Here is a 6,466-nt window from a genome sequence, read left to right as displayed (position 1 = left end):
GCAGTTGGAAGCTCATCACTGATGTAAATCATTCTCTACCTCCCAATCTGCCAAGCACATGCAGGTCCTGCACCTCCTTCATTGGCATTCTCTAAACACCTGACGCCTGAAAGAAGAAGGCCTCATCTTCCGCTTGGGAGCTTGATGCCACATGGGATTAGCAGTTTCCTCAATCACCCTTCGCTCACATTATTCTAGTTTCATGACTCCAACTCAGCATTGCCCTTATGTCCTGCACGTCATCTTTCCAACCTACCCGCTCCACCTCCTGTCAGAATTCGTATCTTATTTTCCACCTTTATCTGCTCATCACTTTCTCAGCTATCACGCCCCGAAATTCCCAAACCACCCATTTATCTCTCAGTCCCCACGGCCACAAACCTCATTCGTGATGAGGCGTTTATGTCTGAAACTGAAATTCTCCCGCTCCTCGCATGCTGTCTGAGCAACTGTGTTTTCCATCGCCACACTATCGACTCTGAGTTCTGGCATCTGCAGTTCTCACTTTCTCCACGGCGCAGTATTGTGTAAAAGTCACATTATTGAAAAAGTGCAGTTTCTGTGCATTTCTAAGTTGTTAATTTCATTTGCTCAATCGGTTCTAGATGGAGTATTGAGTGTCTTTCTGCAATTATCATTATGGAAGGGATGTGACAGCACTGGAAACTGTGCAGACCAAATTTACCAGGACATTGCCTGTTCGTAGAATTTCAGTTATGAAGATTATTTGGACAGACTGCGCTGTCACAAAGATGCTCTCTTTAAAAAAAACAACAAGCTGTACCTTTCCTCAAGGATTATGCGTCTTGACTTTTTTTTTATTAAAGGCATTGTAAATCAGTTCAGGCTCCGAATCAGATGAAGTGTTATAGTGACGTAATTCTTCGCTGTGAGGCCTTTTTTTTCTCCATCAACAGCTGAGGCTTGAGGCCAAAGACTCTATGTTTTAGAAATGAACTGTTTTATGGTAAAAGAGTGGCCATTCTGGAATGCTGAATTCCGGTTTTTAGATCCTTCAGTAGTGGTGCACTAATTCATAACTTCTCTCCTTCTGCCGTTCTAATTATTAACCCTTAGCTTCTGTTTCATTTTCACTGTGTTTAAGGTGCTTTTTTTCGGAATGTTGTGTACTTTCAGAACGACATAATTCAGTCTATTTTGGAAGGACTAATTTCTGTGGGTATTCTATATGTTTTTTTTATTTTTCTATCCGTGATTTTGTGAATTTTTATAATTAGCTAATCGGGTAATTATCACTGTACACTTAACGAAAAAGAATATAATGTTACGATCTGGGTTGTGTGCTTAATAACTTTTTGAATGATTTAGCCAAGCTCATAACAAATTGGAAGATAGTTGATGGATTAAAAGAGCAACCGATATGTGCCTGCGTCTTCATTTCGGGTGTTGATTTGGATTGTCGTGGACAGTTCTTGGGAAAGCATGTTTCATTTAGGTACAAAGGGTTGTTTGACTACGGACGATGAAAAGTTGGCATTTTTACAAAAAACTGATTCAGGCCACGCTTCTGGAATAAGCAAAAATGCTGGGTTTGTATTTGCCTCTTTCTGTGAGAAAAGGAGAGCAGTAGCTCAGCATTGCACCCAGCTGGAAAATTCAAGAGAATTTGCAGAGATGTTTAAATGTTAATTGAATATGAAGCAGCTTGAGTTAGACGCGAGAGATAAGGAAAAGAGACCAGATTTCAAACGGTTTCAGGTACGATTCGAAGAAGAGAGAGCAGAAGAGCAGAGAGAAAGGGAGACAGAGATTGAACTTCAGAAATTGGCAATTACTAAAGGAATTCACATTAAAACGCTGGAGATAAATGCTGAAGATAAGATTACACTGGAAGAGCATATTGTTAAAACGACAAAGAGCAGCTGAAATGGCTGATTGTAATGAACTGATCCATAAAACAAGGATGGGCTTCCAGAATCATTTTAAGCCTGAGGGATAGAAATTGGGCAAAGAGAAATCCTCACGTGGAAAGGGAAAGTTAAATCTCTGTGAAGGTCACGAGGATAACTTATCACAGGATATATAGGAAAACCTTGAAGGGAACAAGATCTGAGGTTTTCATTGCAATAAAGTAGGCCACATGAAATCAGTATTGGAGAACTATGGAAAGCACTGTAAAATCAAATGCAGGAAAACAAAACAAGCCTGCATGTTTTGCTGGCATGGTAATAGAAAGCACAGTGGAGACTGGAAAGCTTCATCAGAGTGCACAAACCGATCAGAGGTTGGTAAGGGGGAAGTGCCATGTCTGCTTGAAAAATATACCTGCAAAGTTAAAGGTTATTTACCTTGGCGAGGAGTAGCAAATAGACAGGTAACAGCATTTAGGGACACAGGATCGTCTCAGTCTGTGATGCAGAAGGATGGGGAAATATGTACTCCTGAAGAACTATGTGTACAGGAATTCATGGTGGGACGAAACATTGCTCAGTGATGTACAGTGAAGCTAGAGTGGGCAGAAAAGAGTGGGGAGTTTGTGGTGGGAGTTCTGGACAAACGCTCAGCTCCAAGAATACAATTTGTGCTTGCAAATGACATAGCTCAATCACCGGTAAGCCTGCTCCATACTCCAGTTGAAAAGCCAGTCGAGCTGCAGGCAAGACTAGCAATGCAGGACGTTGATAAAGGAATTTTCCCAGATTGTGTCTTTACGCGATCACAGAGTCACAATCGAAAGCAGGAGAAATCAAAAGGCACGGATGAGGAAGCTGAAAAATGATTCCATCCATTTATGTTAATTAGTACTCATTCCCGTCTTTTATTGAATGTAGGGAATCTACACAATGCATCAAGATTACAATGTTTTTAATATCAAGTAAGTGGGACACAGCAGGGGACAAACGTTAAAAATGCTAGTATATTCAGCACAGCTATGCTACCGAGTTACAGCAGAAAGATGAAAAATTAAATCACTTGGATCAGAAGACATATATTCGGAAGGAGAGTGAATGCATCCCTGTGTGACATTACTTAGCAAATGATATGTTAAGGAGGAAATGGAGACCAACATATATTCAAACATGTGAGAAATGGCAGAATGTTTTTTTTTCCAGTAGGGTACAGAAAAGTGGTGCTGCGAGTGCCACATGTGCCAAAAAATTGGATGTCACTGAGGCGTGAGGAAAATGGAGGCTAAAATACAAAGACATTTTTACTGGCCTGGATTGCAGATGAATGTAATTGAATTTTGCCTGACGTGTCATACATTTCAAACCATGGGAAAAAATAAAGCCTGCACCTTTAATACCTGCTGCAGCGTTCAAGGAATATGTCTTAATTGTCTTGATGCATTCTGTAGGTTCCCTACATCCAATAAAAGATGGGAATAAGTATTAATTAACATAAATGACTGTATTGACGAGATTTCCAAATGCTGTTCAATTCTGCAAGATGACAGCTAAAAGGATTGTGGAAAAATTACGATTTAAAAAAAAAACTAAATAAAGACTACTATCAGAGATACAATTAGATCAAGGGTCAAACTTCACATCCAACTTTCCAGGGAGTATATAGATAGCTTCGGAATAAAACGAATCAAACGCACTGTGTACCATTCAGAATCACATGGTGCACTGGAAAGGCGACGTCAATTATTAAAGACTATGTTGAGGTTTTATGGTTCGGAGTAGCCAGATTATTTCCATAAGGGAGTTGCGTCAGTACTGTTTGCGATCTGAGATATATCGAAAGAATCCACAAAACTAAGATCATCTGAGACCAATTTGGGGCACAAAGAAAGAGGACCATTAAAATTTATTAAGGAAATATTAATAAGTCAGGTTACAGAGACCACGCATTTGGACGATTTGTCAAATTTTAGAATTGGACTAAATAAGTTGTCGAGACAGCACTTAAAATTACCGCAGCAAATGTTGAAGCAGGAAGTGTATGAGAAACAAAAAAATCAGAATTTTGCCACTGGGAACAATGTATTTATTTAAATTTCATTAACTGGTGAAACTATAAAGCAAGGTTTCGAAGACCTTATCAAATTAAGAAGAAATCGAGTAAGGTTAGCTACTTGATAGGAACTCCTGACATGAAGGAATCTCACAGAACGTGTGATGGGAATATGCGCTAATGGTATTTTGGCAGAGAATGAACGCAATGGCAGAATGTGTTATTGAATACAACACATTGAGAAGAACCAATTTCAACGAATTCTGCATTGGACGTTCCTGCTATAAACTTGGACAATGCAAAAGTTGTCCAGTATTGGTAAAGTTATTCAGTTCTCTTCCAGAAGAAAATCGTAAGAGTTATTACTCTTGCATGCTGAAATAAACTGGGAATTAATAACCTATTTGTAGATGACTTGCTGTTCTGATTTTGTAACATCCTTGCAGGCATAACCCTATAAAGTTGGTGCAAGTTTATACGGAGATGTCACGTATGTTCCAAGATGGCATAACCAAAGTGAGTTTCAATGAATGGAGTTCACCCATCATCATGGTGCCAAAGTCAGGTAAGACCCAAAAGTTATGTGTGGACTATCACAAAGTCAATGGTGTTAGAAAGACTGGTGCATCTACGCATCTGCAGTTGGAGGACTATGTGGAAGAGATTGGAAGAGCAACTTACATTTCCAAGTTGGACTTCCTCAAAGGTTACTGACAGTAAACTTTGTCGGAAAGATCAAACGCAATTTTGTAACGCCAACTGGACTGCAGAAATTTAAAGTAATGCCGTTTGTGCAAAAAAAATTCACTCGTATTTCAGAGGTTAACGGACAAGGTAATTGCTGGATACACAACAGTTTGGTGTGTGGTGTGTCTGGGACATTCAGTCTCATGGATTGAATATTTACAGAATTTCTCGGGCTTGTTTGATCGAATACGGGAGTCAAACTGATTTGTAAACCTAACTGAAAGTATATCTGCCAAAGCTAAAGTCACCTTCCTGGGCTATGTCGTTGAACACGGACAAATAGCCCCACGGGATGTGAAAACGAAATTTACGAGGAATTTTTATACATTGTTGACGAAAAGAGCAGTACGATGGTTTACCGGATTGAGTGACGTTTTCTGAAAGTTTGTGCTGACTGTTAGAAGTGGGACTGCTCAACTCACCGAATTGCTCAAAACAGGCAAGAAATTTCAGCGAACACAAGAATTTCAAAATTTATTTGACAGCCTAAACATTTTGTTAACCATTGCCAAACTATCAGCCACACCTAATTAACGAAGGTTTTCAGTGTGCCAGTGATGTGAATGTCTCTCATCTTCTGCACCTCTAATATCGACCTGTAAATCAGTTTCATTTGTATTCTGTGTTTATGGGGTTTAATTATCAGGACTGTTGTTTATTGTTTTGAAAAGCATATGTAAGTCTACTTTAGATAGCTAAGATCTGTGGGTATTTTATATTCTGTTTATTGTGTTTCATTCCTTAGTTTTGTGAATAATTTTCTCTCTGTTTTAAAAACTGGAAGTCAACCTAGCTAAAGTATTCTAAGTAAATCATACTACACACTCACCAAAACAAACAGCGACGTTACACTCTGAATTTCCTGCATAAGAATGTTTTGAGTAGTCTGGCCTCGGCAAAACGGGAGTTATTTTTCTTAGAGGAGAGCTGATTGTGAGGAGACATGATTGACGTGTACAAAATAATGAGGAGCATGGAATTACAGATTGAAGGAAACAGTTGCTCTTGATCGATCACCAGCGTTTGTAGAGTTCAGACAAGATGCAGAAAGCTTTGAATAGATTTGTCGGAAAACTTTATCAGTCTGCAGGTGGTAGACTCTGGAACTCACTCTCTATAAAGATTAGTTGGACATTGAACTCTTCATTCTTCTCTGAATCCATGGGCCAAGGAGTTTCAAAAAAATGCTCAAAGCCGAGCGTTCCCGCGAGCAACAATGATGCGATCAGTGGCTTTGCGAAATGGAAAGGTGCCCATGACCAAGGTGTCCGACTATTCGTCTTCCTCCTGTGATGACTCTGGAATATTGACCCTGAGGTTGTCATGGACAATTAATGAATGCATTCTTATTCCTGCAGATTAAAAACTCACACCTTATTTCAGCTGAAGGGAAATCAGTTTTCAAATGCGTAATAAACGCCTGCATTTCCCTCGAGCCAGGTAGGACTCAAACCTACAGTCTCCTGATCCGTAGTCAGGCGCGTTATCCATTGCGCCACTGGCCCGACGCGTAGACAGCTGGATAAGAGCCGTGATGTTAGCACGGACATGATTAATAGCAGTGATGTGCACGAATTGACCAAGTAAAAAAAGATAATCACTGTCACTGCTTCAGACCAATCTTCACCACCTTTCAAAGCAGGTTTTTGTTCCAAAAAAAGGACACAGATGTTCATTATTTTCGTATCTGAAATATTTACAGCAAGGTAAGCGACGGAGGTGTTCATGGGGTACACTTTACCATCAGTCCCAGTCACTAATACACAGCCAAACGTCTCCCAACAACACCCCATCCTCC

At 39.8% G+C, this 6,466-nt stretch overlaps 1 non-coding gene across 1 annotated transcript; it reads right to left on the bottom strand.

The window, feature by feature from the left end:
• Window positions 1-6,100: 6,100 nt before the first annotated feature.
• Window positions 6,101-6,173, bottom strand: trnar-acg (transfer RNA arginine (anticodon ACG)). The gene has a single exon. It is a non-coding gene; the product is annotated as a tRNA-Arg (tRNA).
• Window positions 6,174-6,466: the final 293 nt, after the last annotated feature.

The sequence above is a fragment of the Hemiscyllium ocellatum genome, unplaced genomic scaffold (assembly GCF_020745735.1).
Source record: "Hemiscyllium ocellatum isolate sHemOce1 unplaced genomic scaffold, sHemOce1.pat.X.cur. scaffold_280_pat_ctg1, whole genome shotgun sequence".
NCBI classification, from domain to species: Eukaryota; Metazoa; Chordata; class Chondrichthyes; order Orectolobiformes; family Hemiscylliidae; genus Hemiscyllium; species Hemiscyllium ocellatum.
The sequence above is the reverse complement of the archived record's forward strand: the minus strand, read 5'-3'. Positions and strand labels throughout refer to the sequence as shown.